A 23,165-nucleotide genomic window follows, 5' to 3' on the forward strand; every position below is an offset into this window, starting at 1 on the left:
ATAAGACCTATCTGTGTCGGTATGGCATAAAGAAACTTGTAAAAATAGTATGGTTGTGCGTCGTTTTTAAAATGCGGGTATTACGATTTCAGTTCCAATGGCGAACACGTTTTTAAGTGATAACAAAACTTTTAATCTTCCTGGTACCAAGATTAAGAATACGCGTGGATTACCAAGCGGGGTACAAATGTACCCAAAAAGAATATTGTGTACTTTTCCACATTTCATTTGATTGTCAGCATACAACATACGAGGGCAGATCAGAAAATAAGTTGCACTTCCCAGTTATGGCCATTTATTACACCACCTATACAACAGCAACACGACTATAACGACATACACTGTAACGTCACTTTTGCACATAGTTTCCAAGAGACTCCAAACATTTCTGCGAACGCACCAACAACATGTTGATGCCGGATAGATAGAAATTTCCTCCAGCGTTCTGCAACCACTCGGAGACAGCGGCCTTCACCTCCTCATCGGTCTGGAAACGTCAACCACCGAGCTCCGTTTTGAGCTTACCGAACAGATGAAAGTCACATGGCGCTAGGTCGGGACTGTAGGGTGGATATTTCCAGACCTCCCACTTGAAACGGTGCAGCACTTCTCTCGTTTGGCTGACACCACTTTACGATGCGGTACCTTGCCGGGAAACGGCCCGCTCTCCATACACAGCACTGATTTCACGATGAATGTCCGTGCAATTCTTCCTTTTGGCTCATAGAAATCGCATTGTCGCACGCACCTCATATTTGGAGTAAACGTCCAGTTGACGCGCCATTGCATTTGGCCGCTATTCACACAATACTGGACGAGACACCACAGCAACCTGCCTAACATACGTGTAGGCAGTGTCTGTCCCTTTCTCCGCTGTGCGCACGTTTGCGAGAGACAGCGCGCTGTTGCGGCGCGTTAGTGCAACTAATTTTTTGATCCACCTACGTATTTATTGAAGCCTCCAAATCGCCCGGATTATCAGGATTATATTTAATTTTCGACATACAGGGTTATTCTAAATGATTGTCGGGGTTACAAAAATGCATAACTCGCAGTGCAATTGACGTAGGAATATGAATCTTGTTTAATTGTGTACTGTAACTCATAGCCTTGTGTCACTCTACACACATCTTCTCGTTAGTGCATCTCTTCCCACACACGAGTCAACATGACAGCGGTGATGCTTCCGAAGGCGGCTTGGATGCGCTGCTTCACTTCCTGAATATCCCGGTAGAGGAGGAACAAATACCTGATCTTTAACAGGAAGAAATCGCATGGTGTAAGATCTGGTGGAAAGAGTAAGAGCATCATATCACCTTCTGTTTCGCGTCCCATCCATCGTTGTGGAAGTTCTTGGTTTAAAAATGCTCTAACCTGGCTGTGGAAATGAGGTGGTGCACCACGTACGTGAGCCCTGTTACTGTCTGTTCATTGAAGAAGAACGGGCCATAGACCTTCGTGTTTGAAACGGCACAGAACACCTTAGGAGAGTCAGTCTCGCACATAACAATGGGGGTTCGTTGCACCCCAAATGCGAACGTTTTGTTTGTTTACCTTTCGACCTACATGAAAAGTAGCTTCGTCACTGAAAACTACTTTGTCAAGAAAACCATCATCTTCTTCAATCCGTTCCTGCAGTGCCATGAAAAAGTTGAAACGTAGGGCTTTGTCATTAGCTGTTAGAGTTTGACACAATTGTAGGCGATATGGCTTTACCTTTAGGCCCCTTCGTAACACATGCCATAGTGTGGTTTGAGGAACTTCCAGTCCCCTGCTACATCTCGTAGTTAATTTCTTAGGACTACGGAGATAAACGCCCCTAATCCGATTCACATCCGCTTCTCACACAGCGGGACGCCCACTGCTTTTCCCTTTGCACAAACAACCTGTATCCACAAATTGTGCGTACCATCTGCGAATAGAGTTGTCGGAAGAAGGCTCCTTCCCGTATTTTGTCCGAAAATGGCGCTGGAATCTGGTAACGGATCGGTGTTGATGAAATTCAAGAGTACGAAAAGCTTTCTTCTTATCGCTAACCGCCATTTTGTTAAACACTGTTATTACTGCCATCTGGTGGTAACTTATGTACTACAGTTGAGGCAAAACCAAACTTTGAGAGTTTGTATAACCGTTACTGCAACAATAAAAACGGTCCGTTTTTCACGTTTTCAAAAAAAATCACGAAACCCCGCCAATCATTTAGAATAACCCTGTATTTTACGCGCTAGGAACAAATGACTGTATTCCATTCGTTAATGCTCATGGTCAAGCTAACAAAGTACAATTTCTGTCTTTGCTATTAAAGTGCACATTGTTGTCAGAGAAGCACACATTGCTTTGTTGATGCAGAAAAGAAAACCAATTATCAGCCGGTGTTGGGAGCGGAGTGAGGAATAAAATGAACACTGTATGTACTTTATCAAGCTGTGTACAAATTTGTCTCACATAATTTGCAGGTAAAAATTTTTAATAATCTTGTTTTGTTTTTACTTTTGGCTGTATCGTGACATTCATCAATTTGTATTTAAGAATGTAACGGTGTATGAAAAACCTACAAAAATGTTGTTGCATATAATAGATAACAATGAGTTTCGCTTGAACACCTGTAGTCTATACAAACTTTCTTACACGTTAGTCTTCCAGGACAATGAAATGTCAGGGGTCGTACTGGAATAAAGTCACCTATTGTTATAATACGTACATGCTCTCTGCTGTTCGTGCTCAAGAACTGCACACGCGAATTCCTGTACGTCTTTGAGGGTGAATGCGTGTTCTCCACAACTTGTGTAATTGCCAAGTTCGCAGCTCTGTCCGCTCTTCCCTTTCTCAACTATAATCCCATTACCCTTCGCCTCTCGCGACTTATGAATGGGCTATACGACTCACTCCCACACGGCGGGGAGAGACGACAGCAGGAAATGGAACCGAGAAACGACGAAGAAAAAGAAAATAGATCGATTTGCAGTTTCATCGGACAGGGATATCCAAAACTTTATGTGTAGTGGAATTTAATATCATCTATGGGAATGTTGAAAGACGAAAACGTGTGAAATGAAAGGGGGAAAGCGTGAGATGTTAGAATCCATAGGCTGGAATAGGTTATAGACATCTCTGACGCACAGAAAATATGAACATTAGTTTATATGGGTACTTCAACTTGAACATTCCAATAGGGTATAACAGGCTAACGAAATAAAGTGAAATTACATTATTAATATTATTCTCGTAATGATTATATATTAAGTATTGTTGTAACCGTACAACTAGGCTACAGATTCCATTCAGTATTTATTATTATTATTATTATTATTATTATTATTATTATTATTATTATTATTATTATTATTATTAACCAGATTCATTAGATTTTATATATTCTGTTTCTCATCATTTAGACTGTAATAATTAGGTATCACGTATATTATTGTATTTCATCATAGGTTAAGTGAATATGTTTGTAATTATTCTGTATTGTAGTAAGTGAGATTTGTTGGTTTCATATTGTCATGCTGTGGCTTGTAACTTTGGCTAGATGAGCTGGCATTGTATTTTGCAATCGAGGCTATGTTTAACTGTGCAAGGAGATTTCCCGGTGACGCATTCGGCATAGTCATTCTCGGACCGCTTGGGTACGCTTAGACGACACATGACTGATGACATCAGTGCGTGGACACGTGATTGCGACCAAGTGTCAGTATTCGCCAGCTACTGTATGTGGAAGTGGAAGGGATGAACAGGAGTAGGGAGAGGAGTCGTCATCGCGAGGTGATATAAAGTCAAGGCGACGGTGGGGAGAGGTATTCTGTTCTTACTCAGTTCATCATATCTATTCAGTTGATGGTACTCAGTTCATAAGCAGTTGATATCGTGCAGAGTATATGTAACAGTCAGATGTATCAAATGGAAGAAGTGGTCTTAGTGTGATGGTCAGAGCTAAGAGTTGTGTTTGAAGAGGTAATCATCGAGGAAGTCTACAAGTGGTGCTTGTATCCGAACAGAGACGGGTACTATGCTGATAAAGAAACATCATCTTCTTGTGAGGATGGACTTCACAAGATATTTCAATAATATTTTCCAATTATTTAAAATATATTGAGTGGACGTAATTACATTGGAGCTCCCTACACGCGTACATGGTATGTAGGCCAACTCCTTGTGACATAAGAAGATTACAGCAGACGGCTCCCGACTTCAGCTCACAGGTTTTCCCAAGAATTTTCAAGTTCAACAGCGGTGTATGCAGACAACAGGTAATTAAAGCATCAGGCATGTTATGCATTCATAACATGAAGAAGAGTGTAATCAGCGGCGATATCACATCTCACTTCAAGTTCATGCCAATAGCTTTTTTTGTTTAGATTAAATTTTCCTTTTCTTTGTACCGCAAATCTCACGATATATTTCTTTTGTTAAATTAAAAGACGTAAATGATTGTTCATTGTGACGTAAATTTAGTCATAAACTCAGTTTTATTTTTAATTATAATAAGTGATTCCAGTTCCATGTACAATCCTCAATTGTGGAAATGCAACAGTAATTTAATATTGTCCTGATCCATATCCCTGTATATTGCCAAATATGTGAGTTTATCACCTCACGCCTTGAGATAATTGATATAAGAGGTATGCTCTACCGAATTTTGTTGTTTTTCTTAAAAAAGCAACTGGCGCTCAAACAAATGTTATTTATATTATGTGGAAGATATGAAGGTATAAGAGTAGTGGTCGGAGTTGCCACATTGTACCGCGCTTCGCCCCGTATAACGATTACAAAGGCTCCAGATTTCCTTAAATTACTCGCTTAATAAAATATCACTCATCTTGTAAATTTATATTGTATAGACTTCAACATGATATGTCTCCGTAGGTCTTCCAGTCGACAAGTTTCCACACTTATTTTCCACTTTTATCAAAGACATTAACCCTCGCGGTAAGTACACGGTGCTCATATCCTCGATGTCCACAGCCTGTCACTGCATTACCAGCACCACCAGATCTTCACCCGTATTTCATATCTATCGAACTGTAGGGCTGTCCTGGTGCGAAGAGTAAGAAATTTCTGGTTTGAGGTTGAGGTATCGTTGGCATGCAACTCACTCACGTGTTTCCAAGTTTGAACATTTGAACCAGTTCAGTCAGGCTACGCAGATTCATTTTATCTTTATTGGAATTATTTGTGTATTTCGCAATTTCTATCACCTCTCAAATAATATTGGTGTAAAAGATGAATGATCTAACAGAGAGTAGATGCAGTGAGATGAGTTGAGTTGGCATTGCCATAGTTAATTTCTTTATCCGTTTCCTAGACTGGAGGTAGTATAGAAAAAGGTTCATTGCAAGGCCTTAAAAGGTGGTTTTCTGGTGTCCCTCTGGGATCTGCGAAATTTTGTTCCTCCCGTCGTGACGTTTAAATTGAGCTACGTTTTGTATTTGTACGACAAATTCGATATATCTCCGGTATTGGCCTATGCTGATGTAGGGACTGGAGATGGCTGTTAAAATTCTTTCTAGACATTGTATTCCGAAGGGTCCTAAAAGGTAAGTATGAAAAATTTGATTCGGATTGGTGAAATGGTATATACTTTTACAAGGTATAAACAAACAGACATAGAGACTGATTTTCTGATTTATGTATCTTAGAGAAATAAACACCCAGATACATTTAATAACAACAATAACAAGGATAAAAACGTCAGTTTTAGGTCACATTCTCCTGCATAATGACTTCACAAAAACTTGTTCGAAGGCAAGGTGATAGGAAAGAAAGGCAGAGGAAAACCACGGAAGAAGATCATTGAAGAGGTAGTTGAGATGATGGGATGCCAAGATTATGAAGAGATGCAGCGACAAGGCAAATCCTTTAGATAAAGATGATGATATAAAACAAACAAACAAAACATTGAATTGCACTCTTATTCTAGACATATACATAGCATTTTTTGAAAGTAGTGACCAAAGAACAGGAAAGGTCCTTCATAAATAAGCGGATAGGCACATGATGATCTGGGCAGTCAATTATTTCTTCGGCAGGGAGAGCAGCTTCAAGCACGAAGCAACGTTCCAATGTGGTGTCATCAAATCAGCCAATGTTAGCATTGCGATTATGGTGCTGCCTGTCAACGAGAGCATAATTCTACCCGATGGTTCCAATGGCACTGTCTGTTGACAGCGAAAGAACCATCATAGGTCTTTAACACGACATGGAGTGCCCTACAAAGGTCAACAATTGGAGTCGAACCCTATTATTATTATTACAGCCCGAATGTTCAGGCATTGTGAGTTTGAAATGCAAACCTACCGACGCGAGTAATAACAAGTAAACACTAACCTGTAACACAGTTCTGCTATGCGATTTGCATATATTTTAGGGGTATTGCCTAATGGAAACCTTGAAAAATACGTTACTCGGCCTACATTACGAAAGAGCGGACTGCAAAACACTTACTATTAGCGAAATAAGTAGTCTTGTAACCTGTAACTTCTCAGTCCTACTTATCATTACTACTATTTATTATCCTTACACATTATCAGTTATCGTAATGCACTGACTAGCAGTGTGAGGGCATTCCTCAATGACACATGGAAATCCCGTTGGAAAGGAAGTGAGAATGCTGTATTTGTGTCAGTAAAAGTGGAATGCCAGTAACCAAGTTTAGAATTCCTCATCCCTCCCTCCAGTTGGCGAAGTTCCACCCACTTTTCAGCGTCACCATTCATCTTTATCCGAGAAACAGACAGCAGCGCACTCAGATCCATTGAGACTTCATTCCATATTCGCAGGAACATTTATATAAAGCGGAGTGATCAATATTTGAGATAAAAACACTCATATGTTTTCATTGAGAGAAGCCGGGAGGAAGTTCACGATCTCATGACCTAGTCTAGACACTTGGCGTCTTTTTGTCTTCGCCGTCTTCTTCTCGTGGTGCGTCCAGAAACGAGCATCCAGGGTTGTACCTAGAGACACAACATCTGAGATTTGCTGCATTCCATTTTACACCAAAGCCTATTTATTTTTCTATGTTTGTCCGCATCTAGTTTTATTAAAGTCGCAAGCCCATTTCTAACGAGAACTAGTTTCCTGTTTTGTTTTTACTATTTGTTTACGTCGCACGGACACAGACAGGTCTTATGGCGACGGTGGGATACGGAAGGCCAAGGATGGGGAAGGAAGCGGCCGTGGCCTTAATTAAGGTACAGCCGCAGCATTTGCCTGGTGTGAAAATGCGAAACAACGGAAAATCGTCTTCAGGGCTCCCGACAGTGGGATTCGAACCCACTATCTATCGCATGAAAGCTCACAGCTGCACGACTCTAACCGCACAGCCAACTCACCCGGTGAACTAGTTTCTACTGTGTGTTGCGTCTTCGGGTATGGACTAGAACATTGAGCTGTCCCTGCGTCATGCTTGGCTTTGTTGACAATGGAGACTGAGGTATAAGACAACCCGCAACACAGTCCTGCTATGAGATTTGCATAAACACTTGATGTACTGCCAGACATTGTTATGAAATATATATGAGAGTGTCAATGACAGGGGGCCTTAGAGTGTGTGTTTTATTGGTAGGCTGATATCTAACAGCACATTCTGGTTCAGACAGGAAAGCAACGGGCACTCACTTCTTGAGCGCTACTTGTTCAACATGGCACTAAAACATCAAAGGTTTTCGGCCACGGAAGGAGGGGAAAGGGCTAGAATTGGGAAGGAAGCGGCCTTCGCCTTAATTAAAGGGAGTTCCAGCATTTCTCTAGTATTAAAATGGGAAACCGCTGAAATCCATCTTCAGGGTTACCCACCGTGAGATTCGAACCTACTATCTCCCGAATGCAAACTCACAACCCGACGACCCTAACAACACGGCTAACTCACGAAGTTTGCATTTATAATATCCAACCCTTGTCACGTGTCTCTACGTGGTTGGGTGCGAAGATTTTATGGCCGGATGCCCTTCCTCATCGGATAGCACCAAGATAATAAATAATAATGTTATTGGCATTATGTCCAACTAACTCATTTTTACGGTTTTCAGAGACGCCAAGGTGTCAGAATTTTGTCCCGCAGGAGTTCATGTAGGTGCCAGTAAATCTACCGAAGGGAGGCTGACTTATTTGAGCAACTTCTAATACCACCGGACTGAGCCAGATTCGAACCTTCCAAGTCGGGGTCAAAAGGCCGACGGCCCAACCTTCTGATCCACTAAGCCCGGTAATAGCATCAACAGACTGCTAAATAATTAACGCCCCCGTCCGACGGACGAATCACCGCCGACAGTGTCATAGGCCCGCGCTCCATATGAACACACCAGAGAGGTTTGGAATAAAATCGTGACATTGGCACGTAGGCTAGTGGTTAGACAATGTATACTACCACCGCTCCTTCCCTGCCAACCGATATTTACATAGAGAGAATGCTTTTTAGCAACGGGACTCGAACCGGCTAACCATGGGGTCAGACGCCTAAAGGAATATGGCTACCAGGCGGACAGATGAAGAGGGAGGATAAAGTGTGAAGTGAATTTAATTAATTAATTAATTTATTTATTTATTTAATCACAATGACACTGTCCAGTATGCCGACGCCGGTCTGTGAGTTAGCCAGTTTCTAAGGAGGTTGGCAGACACATTCAGTGTCTTGTCAAGCTTATTGTTCGCCTTTATAAATAACCCGGATACACACATGATGACCTGGGAAGTCAATTCTTATTTCTTTGGCGGGGAGAGCAGCTTCTCAGCCATAAATTAGAGCTACCGTTACGACTGCCGTGTTTATCTTAAGGCTTTGTTAGTATCTTGCTCTGCCTGTCAGCGCGCCGTCAAACAAATGTCCCTAGAGTCATACATACCAAAATAGTGGGGTGTGCTGAGTTATGTCTGCTTTCAGGGGCGCGATGATACATCAGGCGAGACCTATTCCGTCAGCTCGGGGAGAGAAGGAAAAAGCAGCCACAAAAACTAAACCATCACGTTCAGAGATTAGTCATAGTCTCTTTTACACATCTGTATTCAAGTCGGAAGAGTGGAGCAACACAATTAAATTAATTAATACTCTTACTAACGAAAACAAGTAAAATTTATGTAAAATTAATTTATTGCCGTTTTTATTAATTCAGACTGACACCAATTTGTGTTTGCCAAAGGGCAAAGAACAGTTCACTAGTTGTTTTAAGATTCAATTTCAGGTTTCATAAAAAATACCGATAAATTTATGAAGAAGATGAACGTTCATTTTCATGTTAATGTTTTAAAATACGGTTGCCTCAAGGAAATGAACTTGTGTGCTTTCCACACGAATACGGTCGAAATCGGTTATAATAAATCCGGAGAGACCACCAGTTGAACGTTATTGTAAACGACAGCCGCATAAACCGGTCTTTCTTTTTAATAGTGAAAATATTTCTTAGCAAAAATTTCATCAATTGTGCCGAAAGTTGAAGGGGGCTAAAGGGCCCGAAAAAAGGTTTCAAACTGTGAGTCGTGGATAGCTGTATCAAACTTACAAAAAACAAATTTGGAAAATCACTTCTGGACTAAATGCAGTTCCACATGAAACAGCCTAAAATATATAGTTTCTTTAGTCGTTCCCATTTTGATTCAAATCCTAGCCAAATTAACTTATTTACATAATTCTTTCTGTAATGTGTTCCTTGGTTCAATACCCTCAGGCATATTCTGAGGTTTTGAACAGTGTCCACAACGAATGTAGTAATAAGAGCTTAAGTGAAACAATACACTGGCTCACATTAGCGCTCGTAGTGGTAGAAAAGGGCAAACATATATTCTAATCGACCGGATAACGATAATTAAGAAAACGATTGTAATTTCTAGGAATAATTAAATAATGTATTCTCACATTTTATGTTATTTTTTACCTAAAATTCGTAGCTCGTATCTCTAGGATGTTTTCAACACTGAGTTGATTGCCTGAAGGGCTACGACTGTGGATACCGGGCGAGTTAGCCACGTGGTTAGCGGCGCGCGGCTGTGAGCTTGCATCCGGGAAAAGTGGGTTCGAATTCCACCTATGTATCGGTGCAACGTAAAGCAAATATCAAAAATAACAGTGGATTTTTGTTTGTTAATCGTATCTCTGGAACTTTTAGGATGCACACTTACGTGGTTATTTAAGCAAATAAGTTAAAACTTCAAAAGGTAGTTTCTCCAAAAATGCATTAGAAATACGTAATAACCGACGCCGTGCTTAGCTATTTTTAATACAGTGTGTTTGTTGGATTTCGCAGTAAACGTTTTCGACTCCAGCGTCGCAGTACTGTCACCGAGAATTCTATAATTGCATATACAATTTTATAGTGTATATGTCTGTGCATTTTGTACGTTTGCCGCTATTCGACGAAATATGTGAAGTAGGTCATTCAAGCACATAGAACCAGTTCCCTTACTTGAATTATTTTGATATTATGAGACCTTTGGAAACACAATATTGCTTTTTGTTCTTTTTTTACAAATTTCTTAACGTCACACCGACACAGATAGATGTCATGGCGACGATGAGATAGGACAGGGTTGGTACTTGCAAGGAAGTGGCTGTGGCCCTAATTAAGGTACAGCCCCAACATTTGTCTGGTATGTAAATGGGAATCCACGTAAAACCATCTTCTGGGCTGCCGACAGTGGCTATCTCCCGGATGCTAGCTCACAGCTGCGCATCCCTAACTGCACGGCCAGATTATTGTTGCTATCATCATAATCAACATTCTAAAATCGCAAAAACTGAAAAACAAGAACGGAAAACATGACGTCCGACGCAAGAATAAGGATTCTAATCAAGAAGGAAGCTATAGACGTCTAAAGTCTAACATACAGGTCCACTTTATTTGGAAACAAAAAGACATTCGATATCCCATGGCAATATCTACCTACCAAAGCGTTATTTAACACAATAAAGGCACAGAATTCCAGGATAATATCGATAGAAGAAACAAAGGAAGGTCTACAAGAAATGAATAACACAGAAGGTGTCATATAAAATCACGGAGCCATTAGAGCATTAGTAAAGAAATCAAAATATACAGACAAACCTGAAAAGGAAATGTGTAAGAAATGTCAGAATAAGACGAGAAGCAAAACATAGAAAATTCATGAATAGGTTTTGGTAGGATAAGAAGGGAAAATCCAAAGCAACGCCCTTCAAAGGGTTTGGTCTTCCCAGCGAACGCTGCTCAACGCGAAGGCCTGCAGATTACGAGGTGTCGTGTGGTCAGCATCACGAATCATCTCGGCCGTTATTTGTGGCTTTCTAGACGGTTAAATAATGATAATAAAAACGATTTTGCGGTCACATCAATTTAATGGACGGAAACACGTTGACCAAACAGATTTTTCAATTACTATATTTGATTTTAAACCCAAAACCGCAATGCCTTTGACAGAGGTCTTTTCCGTAAAAGGGAGTGACGAACAACCGAAAAGCAGACATGGTGTCCCTTGGACAGAGGAACGAAAGAAGGCCCACTCAGAAAGAATGAGGGAAATCAGGGCTTAATAATAATATAAACTGAGTCAGTGTGTGCAAGCATAGCAGATATGGCACTAATTAAGCGGCCTCTGTATTATTATTATTATTATTATTATTATTATTATTATTATTATTATTATTATTATTTATCATTTTTATTCTCCAAGGAAGGAGTATGCCGGTATGCCAGGGCTATAGTTTATACCAATACAGCATTAAATGCTATTGCTTTATGTATTTATTCGCATGAGAAGCAATACATCATATATAAATTATTTGTTAAGAATGAGAAATAATTAGATAAGCCTAACTGGTAAAACACATACTAGAGATACATTCAAAGTAACAATTACATCATATCGGACCAGAATTTTGCGCGATCTCGACCATTTGGAGTGGCCTTCGCTAAATCTTGCATGCCGGAAACGAGAGGGCAGGAGTTGCAATTAAGGAGGTGCGCCACGGTTTGTTCTTCTCTGCAGACACAGAAGCCTGACTCTTCAGGTAGACCCCACTTCTTCATATTGTTCTTAGATCGACCGACCCCAGACCGCAGCCTGTTCAGACTCTTCCACGTAGACCACGACTCTTCATAACCGGCTAGAAGAGTTTCAGATGGATCCATCCATCAACTGAGATGAAGGTTTCTGGATCTCCAAGAAGTTAGTCTTGATGATTGAGGTTAATCGGAAAGACACTCAGTAGAATGAAGAAAACTTACCTATTAGAATAAAATACTGAAAATAGTATTGCAATGAGTTAAAAACATTTTCTAAGAAGCAGATATAAGTGAAGTGCAACATCTTTTTACAAATATATCAGAAACTGACGAGAAAAGTTTACATTGCAGTAAGTCAGGTGTCCTAAGAAATTGTATCTTGTGATGGTGTGTAGTGGACAATAGAGTATTAAATGAGCTACTGTTTGTTCTGGTGATTGTAAAATAACGTCTTAATTTACCATGCCCAGTAATAAACTGTAGGTTCGAAGATTTTGAAGTTAAACGTAGATGAACGTTTGGAAACAACAATTCACGCGTGATGTCGCTTCATGTATTTGTCCATACAGAGTTCGAACTCTCTTCCATTTTCACAATTATAACGTCACAAATCCTTTTCGCATTTCCAGATAACGCAGTGCCTAAAAAACTAGCCTAACTCCGGGATTGATTTTCTTACACATTTCAATGACCAATCATCACTGATATGTCGCTCAGGTGATTTCAAAGAACTGGGAAATTTATCGAGCATTTCCATTGATACACTAATTTTTCTTCCACACACGAATCGAACGACAAACTTTCAACGACTACAGATTCAATACTTTTGCCTTGCTTGTTAATTATATGTCTTCACTTAGTTTCAAAGTATAGGGCAATTTTGAAGCATTTCCTCATAATTACCTCTGGAAGGCAACACTGTTAAAGTCTCTAACTTCCGCATTTCGTTACAAAACACGGGCGTTTTTCTACCTGCTGCACGTAATAGGGCAGCCATTAAAATTAAGAAGCTTTTTGGAAGCATAAAACGAGTTATATATGAGCAATAATGGGTGAGAGAGAGAGAGATGGGGTGACGGAGAGGGGAAGTAGAGGAGGATAGACTTCTGATGTTTCTTCATTTCAGTGAATTTACGTCAATTGTCAAGCAAATTTATGACCAAAAATTTGTAAACAGGAAGATTTGTTCATCATTCGTCCACCTGTCTAAAATAAAAGAGTACTGTCACTACATTGCTCAGAATGTAAATAGAATGGTATTGTGCACAGTAACAACTTACTAATTTCCGCTCATCTCTGACTGTCTGTATGTATGTACGCGCATCACCAGAAAATTACTGAAGGGAATTTAATGAACATGGGCATGTAAAGTCTGGCAATAAGGCGCCACAGTCTAGGCTATACATAAATTTATTCACGCTGGACGAAATGGTAGTATAGAGGAAGGTGCCTAAAATGGAATTTTTAAATACCTATGTTATTGGTCCTACCGCAAATTACTACATAACAAAATTTCCCATCATGTATACAGTTTTACCGTACCGACTATGATAACAGAATGCATGAAATAAGACTTTTTTGCTTTTCCGGGCTGAGTGGCTCAGGCGGATGAGGCACTGACCTTCTGACCCCAAATTGGCAGGTTCGATCGTGGCTCAATCCGGTGGTATTTGATGATGCTCAAAGGTGCCTCGCGTAGGTAGATGTATTGACAAGTAAAAGAACTCCTGCGGGAATAAATTCCAACATCTCGGCGTCTCCCAAAACCGTTAAAGTATTAATGTTATTATCTATTTACTTGTGTTGCTATCAACGCCGAGCATTCCTCACATGATGTGCTTTTTTTCTCTTCTTCTATCACTCATCTCCCATCGATGGTATTACTGCTGCGCACCGAGTAAAACAGCCTGCCTGAATATTAGGGGAAAGTAGCTGGGGAGTGAGATAACTTTGCACTTGCTGAGAGATTGACCCGTCAAGGACTACAGGTAGTTCAATACTCTTCTCAACTATACAGTTACATTAAATACTTATCTGTACATCCACATTGCCTCTATGCAGACTTGCCCAAAGATTTCCTTCAAGATTGTTCTTTCTTGATTGTATATATCTTTTTTAAGGAAACTGTCTCTAATTTTTATCAAACTCTGCGACGTCTGTGATGCTCCGATTTCAACTGCGGTGGTGTACAGGCTTACCTTCGCAATGCGGGATGTTGATTTTTTAATATACAGTATATGTCGCACTTATTATTATTATTATTATTATTATTATTATTATTATTATTATTATTATTATTATTATATAGGGAGCGCTCTCTTTTGTTCCCAGTACCTCCTCAGTAATTCCTTCCTTTCCTGTCAAAGAGGTTTGCGATATTTAACAACCTTCGGTAGAGGAGGCCACGAGATTATCATTTTACGAAATTTAGAGTTGTCTGAGGTCTCAGTAAAAGAAATTCCATCGGAAGCTAAATATGATTTTAATTCAGTGAGCAACATGCTTGCAGTCTTGATCTTTTGATTATTGAGAAGATCCTCTTCTTGAGCCTGCCGTTGTCCACTCTCAGAAGATGCCCATAAAACTTGAACCGCCTACGTCGCATTCTAGTGTTAGCCGTTTCCAGAGTTCGCTTCCAGTCGGTAGGTTCCATGTGGGAGCACTATCGGCCCATGAATTTTCCGGTGGATACGCCCTTTCGTATTTTTCCAGGTCTACCATGGTGCCTTTCCTCTTCGTCACTAAAGTCTCTGCATTATACAAGAACGGGGTTCTGGCAACATTATTATTATTATTATTATTATTATTATTATTATTATTATTATTATTATTACGTTATGCCGATCCATAGACCGCTTTGAATCTTGTTCATTGGATTGATGAATATCCCCTTCCTATTCTTGCTAAATCTCTTTATAAACTCACTGCGCTGACCACGTTGTACCAGTCCTGCTGCTAGTTTATTTATTGAGTGTGGTCGTGAAGAATTCACTACTTCTCATGATGTGTTCACCGATATTCAATTCATTCAGGTTACCCTCTTATGTAGTCCTCTTTTCGGAATTTATTACATTGAATAATCTTCTTGTGCTAAAAACAAAGTGTCCAGAAAATTAATTTAAGCCTATCTGCGTGACGGTAGAGGTCTGTAGTGTACCTTTTGATCCACATTCCATTTTCTTGTAGAGAGCCGAAGCATTTTACGTCTTGTTTTTCTTTATCTGCAATGTATATAGCTTAACGTTTCAATTTAGCATTATTATTACTAATTCACAACCTTGCGCTACAAACACCTGTTAATAAAGAACGCGGAAAAGAGAAGCCAGCACAGTGGCAGGCTATCTCCGTACTCGGCTCTATTCAGCAACTTTGAGTACATAACCAGAGAGTCAACCGTCTCATTTACAACATGTGGCTACTGTGCAACTTTTGCTGCTTCACAAAATCGCTGAGATCCTGTTTAGCAGCGTAGATTTTAATTATCTGTGTTACAGTAGAATCTATAATTATATCGCTAACTAAATATGTCTATCTGAGATCGAAAATGGGGAGCAGAACAGGTCTTGTATCTGAAAGAATCGGCGGAATATATTCATACAGTGAAGAAATGTTTAAAATATTCTTTATGTATTTATTTAGTAGATACAGCCTTTAGAGGGCCATTTTACACTAATAATATAACAAATTTAAATAAGCATAATAAGATAACAATCGGTGTAAACAACCAGTAAGTTAACAACATTTTACAGTCGATTATATCATCTGGGTCTCTTTCCTGAGCAGCCGATTGCAGTGTGTTTCCCTGGATGGTACAGGTAGTGTTCATTCCTTCATTTAACAATATTGTGTTACACTTCTTAACATTGGGAGAAAGATTCTATTCCTTTAAGAGATCACTACATGAATTTAGAACTGAGTGTAGTTCACGACAATCATCAGGCGTATGTCCGACTCGTTGACTGAACGGTCAGCGTACTGGCCTTCGGTTCAGAGGGTCCCGGGTTCGATTCCCGGCCGGGTCGGGGATTTCAACCTTAATTTGTTAATTCCTACGGCGTGCGGGCTGGGTGTATGTGTTGTCTTCATCATCATTTCATCCCCATCAAGACGCGTAGGTCGCCTACGGGTATCAAATAGAAAGACCTGCACCTTGGCGAGCCGAACCCGTCCTGGGATATCCCGGCACTAAAAGCCATACGACATTTCATTTTTTTCATCAGGCGTATTAGTTTTGTGTGTGTTCGCTGATCATCCGAAGAATTATTTGTATTTTTTTAACAAATTGTTTTACGTCTCACCGACACAGATAGGTTTACAGAGACAATGGGGGACGAAAGGTCTCGGAATGGGAAGGAAGCGACCATGCCCCTTAATTAAGATACAGCTCCAGCATTTCCTTGGTGTGAAAGTGGGGAACCTCGTGAAACCATCTACACGGCTGCCGACAATGGGGTATTTCAATATATTATACCTGTATAATATTTAAAACTATGTGTCTAACTGTATTACAAACAATGTAATCTCATATTCAACACATTCACTACTATGCACGGTGATCAGCGTTAGATCATTCTGTACCAGAAAATTTGGTCAATTTCCTACCTTTTTTAAGTTTATATTTTAACTTCAATTTCGTGAAAAACTAGCGAATAGAACTGTGTGAAAAGTTCAGGAATTTTAAGATTATATTGTATTTGTTTCCGCATACAGTTTTACTGAACAGGCAGGTGCTACCACGTTTACAGACTGCATCCTCATTTCCTTCTCTGTTACTACAAATGTTGGCATCAAATTTGAGAGGTATCCGAAATTTAATCTGCAGCTATTTAATTCAAAGCATTCTGAAATTCCTCACAGTGAGTCCCTTTACACCATCGATAATACACAGGGGAATCCATAGTCACAGCTTGTAAACAGATCAGGAAGCACGATCTTATCCGATACGAAAATATATCGAAAAGATTTGATGAACTCAAATTATTGAAACTCAGCACAGAAACTGAACATTCAAAGCCTCTTTGAACCATATGGCAAGGTTCCTTGCATTAGGACTCCGTCGGTAGCTGTATGAGCAACTATTTGAGCCAGAGTTCTGAAACGTATATAGACGAACGAACTTGGCGTTGACAGCAATAAAATACGTAAACGTCAATCGATGTTAAATATTACTCGATCATAATCTTCATTAACAAGCGACACAACAATTTTGGATTACATTTCGAGTTCCGAAGAATGCGTTGTTGCCACTTTTCCTTACACGTAGTTGTTAAATGGAAATCTAAATGAACACGATGGACAGCAAGCACCTCATCGTCCCTCACATGTCACAACGCCCCCTCCACGAGGATGTATCACTCCAATTGGAGAATGAGACAATTTAATATTGCGGTGAGGAGAAGCGGGTTTCGCTACTCCAGTAACATTGTCACTTGCTGTTACCAATGAGGACTATAACACGCACTTCCTGAACTGCTTATTCGGGTCTTAAGTGAATACCCACGTTTCATGCAACCCTCTGTGCATATCAGGTAAATTAAGTTATAACACTTGCTAACTTATTCTTTCTTTCACTCCTTTTTCAATCACACAAAGTAATAATAATAATACAAATATAAAGTAGATATATTTAAAGTATCTTCGTGAATGGGGTGATCCAATAATTCTGAGAAGTTCGCCGTCTTAACGCGTGTCAACAAGTTTGAAACAGCCTTCCGAATCACTCAAAACATATATAACAAAATTAACATCTCTCGAAATACAAAATTATTCGATATTATCAAACTGTAATTAGACCTGAAGCATTATATGCAACAGAATGTGTAACACTTCGAACGCATGGCCTGCTTGAGAAATTGGCTATTAAGGAAAGGAGGATTATCCGAAAAATTCTTGGTCCGAGTCTCAAAGACGGTGTTTACAGACTTCGAAGCTACTTAAAAATATACACCCACACTGAAAAGATATCAATCGTAATCAGGAAAAAATGGATTACATTTTACTCTCACCCCCTCAGATTGCTAGCCGAAAGAATCTGTAAACACTTGTTTTCATACTTCAGAATCCTTAAAATGATTCCTCCTTGGTTGGTGGAGATTGATAAGGATCTTTTAAAGTATGGAATCTCAGAAACAGATATTCAAATCCAAGCACTATTCAAATACAAAAATACACAGGTTCACCAAGAAGAAGTCCCAACTCGACCGAAGCATGTCCATTTTGATGAATGGAAGAAAGCGCACTCCGAAAAGATGAAAACATGGTGCGTCCTCAATGAAACAAACAGTTGAGATCTCGCGGTCCTTACTGACCCTAATGACTAATAATAATAGATTACGTTCAAGTCTCTAGGAGAACTGATAACACCAATCTTTTCAGAGAAAGAAGCCTTTACATTACGGATGAACAAATTGAAAATGGCGTACCGTTTAACCGAAGGCATCTATAACAAAAGTTTCATATCTTTCAAAGAACATCTGAGGCATTACTGCAGAATCACCCGTCCAAAGGTCTTATACGATTCAGAATGTCTTGCAATGAAGAGGAAAGGCCTGATCGAGAAACTGGAGGCCAAACAAAGGACAATTTTGAGCAAGATCTTAGGTCCCTCAAAGACAATCGAGAGTACAGAAGACGGGATAACGACGAACTACACACCCACGTAGAGAAGATTCCCGACACCATCCGGAAAAGAATAATTATGTTTTATGGGCATATGACGCGAATTACACGTAATGACATCCACTTAAGAAAAAACTTCAAGCGTTGCAGGGTTTCCGAGACAAACCACAATTAAATACAGGAAAGGCAGGAGAGGAAAGAACGATAGCGACAACGCCCTCGGCAGAAATCAAAGCCAGGACGTTGTCCAAATGTGGCCGGTAATAATAATAATAATAATGTGGCTGTAGCTACTTTGTGCTAATATCGACGTTCCGTTTTACTACTGAGACAAACAGATCTCTGTTGCACTAAACACCTAATGTGTCACCAGAAATCTGTTTCACGCCGACACCCTACGACATGGAGTGTGGAATGGATTTTGTTCTAGCATTCAAAACTCCAAGAACCTCGACTTGGTTTAAACCCGCGATCTTGTGTTCCGAAGGCTGGCAGTCTACCGCTCACCCACAGTAAATGCTACTTACAATTAAAGAAACTCTGCTGTAATTTGAACTGATTATTTTTAATTACCTGACAGTCTTACGCCCTCTAATCTCTTTTATGCTTATCATGAATGAGATCGCACTCTGTTTCATATATCCACCGTTTTAACTGGTTAGACTGTCCGACTGCATGGCTAAATGGTTAGCGTGCTGGTCTTTGGTCACAGAGGTCCCGGGTACAATTGCCGGCCGGGTCGGAGAATTTAACCTTAAATGGTTAATTACCTTGGCTCGGGGACGCGGTTTTTTTGCTATCCCTAACATCCCTGCAACTCACACACTACCCTCATCGGACGTTATCCCTTACAAGGGCTGTATCCGGCTAGAAATAGCCACACAAAATGATTAGTATTACTAGTTACGCTTTGAAATAATAACCACGGCATAGTTTAGTTGAGTGAACCCCTGAGGTGATACTATCCCTCCTACGTTACTGTTGTACCGTGCTGTCGCTCGAAAGGCTCTCAGTTATCTCAAACATCAGTCTCTCAGGGGGAATGTGCAATTAATTATCTCACTACGGAATTCCTTCTGTAAACTGATCATGAATATCCAATAGTATGTTAGTACAGAATGCGGCATCAGCTTTCACGCTGAAACTATAGGAGTGGAGTTCAATGACATGTATATCGCTCCTCCTTCACTGAAATTTCAACGTATCGGATGCGCCGTAAAATGTTTGCACACAATCGGGCAGAACTTTGAGAGATTAACATAACTTTTGAACCCTTAATTTTGAATACTAGTATTTCCCCTCACCTAATTTGTATCCTACGTTTTCAAAATTTCTGACGAGATGAGAATTAGAACCTCAACTATTTCTTTTAACATACATCTCTCGACGAGGACGGGGCGTAATACAAGGTTTAGCATCTAAAATAATACAGCACAACCGATTATACATTGAAAAAAAACAAACAAATATCAACGAATAAAGAAACAAAGGGGAAATAGTACACAAAGAAGAAACAAGCAAGGCAAAGAAAAAGAAAGGGTTGATAAAAGAAACAAAGAAGTAAAAACAACGATACAATTAAACGAAAAGGGGAAAACTAGATACTAAAATAATTAGTTTCTAAAATAGAGAAAAGGACACGTAAAATATAAGTAACATGAATACAATATAAATATAATATATCAGAGGAAAGAAACAAACCACAATCAAGAAAAGTGAATGATAGTATCAATAGCACTGACAAATTTCTAATGTATGCACATTGTATTGAATTATTCTGGAACAATCCCATAACAATACAATATATTAGGTCAGTTATATTTAATTGACTTAGGCTAAGTGGTACTGAGTTATAATTATTTCTAATTTTACGTTTTATCCTAAGTAGGCCTTGGAAGTTGATTACCTATAATTGCCTACAAAAGACCTATAAAAACCCAAAAATATAATTTAAAATCGACGTAAAACTCCGATCCAGATTCAGTCATACTTTTAGTTTTTTTGTCCTGGTTCGTGAACCATGGGCAACGGCTGAGTAGCCTAGTAAGTGGTCCTGAGAGTGGGGATACAAGTTGCTACGGAATGGGAGTGGGCATCTCGGACATATTCTGAGCCATGGCCATGCTTGTGCTAGGGCTATATAATCCACCGGTGGTCTCTAACCCGTTAAAGGAGAGATCCTCATTTGGACTATGCCTAAGTAGGGTAGCATCCTGCTTCATGAATTTACCAAGCTCAGAACATTTTAAGCAAGCGTCGGACCTACGGGAGTAACGGAATCCCACTCCCATTTGACAGGCGAGGTACTCCTTGGAAATAACTTGGCGAACGAAATGGAATTCGTTGGGGAGCTATCAATATTGATGGGGCTTATGGAAGAAAGAAAGTAGAACTGGCTGAGTCAGCAAAGAGGATGCATCTGGATGTACTAGGAGTAAGTGATATTCGGGTCAGGGGAGATAACAAGGAAGAGATAGGAGATTATAAAGTGTACTTGACGGGTGTTAGAAAGGGAAGGGCAGAGTCTGGGGTAGGGCTCTTTATCAGGAATACCATTGCACGTAAAATACCTTCGGTGAGGCATGTAAACCAGCGAATTATGTGGGTAGATTTGGAAGTTGGAGGAATTAGGACGAGAACTGTTATAGTCTATTCACCATGTGATGGTGCAGATGAGGATGATATTGACAAGTTTTATGAAGCATTGAATGACATCGTAGTCAGGGTCAACAGCAAGGATAGGATAGTGCTAATGGGCGATTTTAATGCGAGAGTTGGAAATAGAACTGACGGACACGAAAGGGTGATTGGCAAACATGGCGAAGACATGGAAGGTAATAGGAATGGGAAGTATTTGCTGGATTTTTGTATTAGTATGGGTTTAGCAGTTATTAATGCATTCTTCAAGCATAAGGCTACTCACAGCTACACATGGGAAGCTAGGGGTACACTATCCATAATAGACTATATCTTAACCGACTTCGAATTCATGAAATCTGTTTTAAATGTGCGGATTTTCTGGGAATTTTTCGATGATACAGGCCACTATCTGATCTGTAGTGAGCTAAGTATTTCTAGGCCTAGGATAGATATAGTGAAATCTGTCTGCAAACGAATAACGGTAGAAAGCCTCCATGACCAGGAAATTAGATAGAAGGACACGGAAATAATTAGTGAGAAGTTCCGAACAGTGGACAGTAATCAGGTTCAGAGTAAAGAAAGAGAATGGGAGGCATACAGGAATGCTGTAGTAGAAACAGCAACGAAATGTCTAGGAACAACTATGCGTGAAGATGGTAAAAAGCGAACATCTTGGTGGAATGATGAGTTGAGAGCAGCTTGTCAACGTAAAAAGTAGGCCCATCAGAAAAAGGCTTCAAACTAAGGCTGATGAAGATGGGGAATTGCACCTAGATGAAATAAATAAAGTGAAACGGGTAGTTGTTGAATCCAAAAAGAAGTCATGGGAAGATTTTGGTAATAACCTTGAACGGCTTGGTCAAGTATCAGGGAAAACTTTCTGGACAATAATAATCAATTTCAGGAAGGGAGGGGAAAAAGGAAATGAACAGTGTTTTGTGTAATTCAGGTGGACTCATAACAGATCCCAAAGAATCACTAGACAGGTGGAGGAAATATTTTGAAGATCTTCTCAACGTAAAAGGAAATCTTCATGGTGATATCGCGAACAACGGAGCGCAAGGGGAGGAGGGAAGTGATGTTGGTGAAATTACGCTTGAGGAAGTGGAAAGGATGGTAAATAAAATCCACTGTCATAAAGCAGCAGGAATAGATGAAATTAGACCTGAAATGGTGAAGTATAAAGGGAAGGCAGGGATAAAAAGGCTCATAGAGTAGTAAGATTAGACATTTTTTTTGCTAGGGGCTTTACGTCGCACCGACACAGATAGGTCTTATGGCGACGATAAGATTAGAATGGAGAGTTGGTAAGGTACTTTCAGATTGGACAAAAGCAGTAATTGCACCTATCTATAAGCAAGGGAACAGGAAGGATTGCAACAACTATCGAAGAATCTCACTGATTCGTGTACCAGGCAAAGTATTCACTGGGATCTTGGAAGGGAAGGTGCGATCAGTGATTGAGAGGAAGTTGGATAAAAACCAATGTGGTGTCAAACCACAGAGGGGTTGGTAGGATTAGATTTTCAGTATGCCCCAGGTACTGAAAAATGCTACAAAAGAATAGTTATGTTTACGTTTCGTAGATCTAGAGAAAGCATGTGTAAAGGTACCGAGGTAAAAGATGTTCACCATACTGGAGGACTATTGGATCAAGGGTAGTTTATTAAAATCAATCGAAGGCATTTATGTTGGCAATTGGACTCCAGTGGGAATTGATAGATTGAGTTTTTGGTTCAGGGTACTTACAGGGGTTGGACAAGGGTATAATCTTTTACCTTTGTTGTTCGTAGTTTACATGGATAATCTGCTGAGAGGTATAAAGTGGCAGGGAGGGATTCAGTTAGGTGGAAATGTAGCAAGCAGTCTGGCCTATGCTGACGACTTGGTTTTAATGGCAGATTGTGCCGAAAGCCTGCAATCTAATATCTTGGA

This window comes from Anabrus simplex, chromosome 13, assembly GCF_040414725.1.
Source record: "Anabrus simplex isolate iqAnaSimp1 chromosome 13, ASM4041472v1, whole genome shotgun sequence".
Lineage (NCBI taxonomy): Eukaryota > Metazoa > Arthropoda > Insecta > Orthoptera > Tettigoniidae > Anabrus > Anabrus simplex.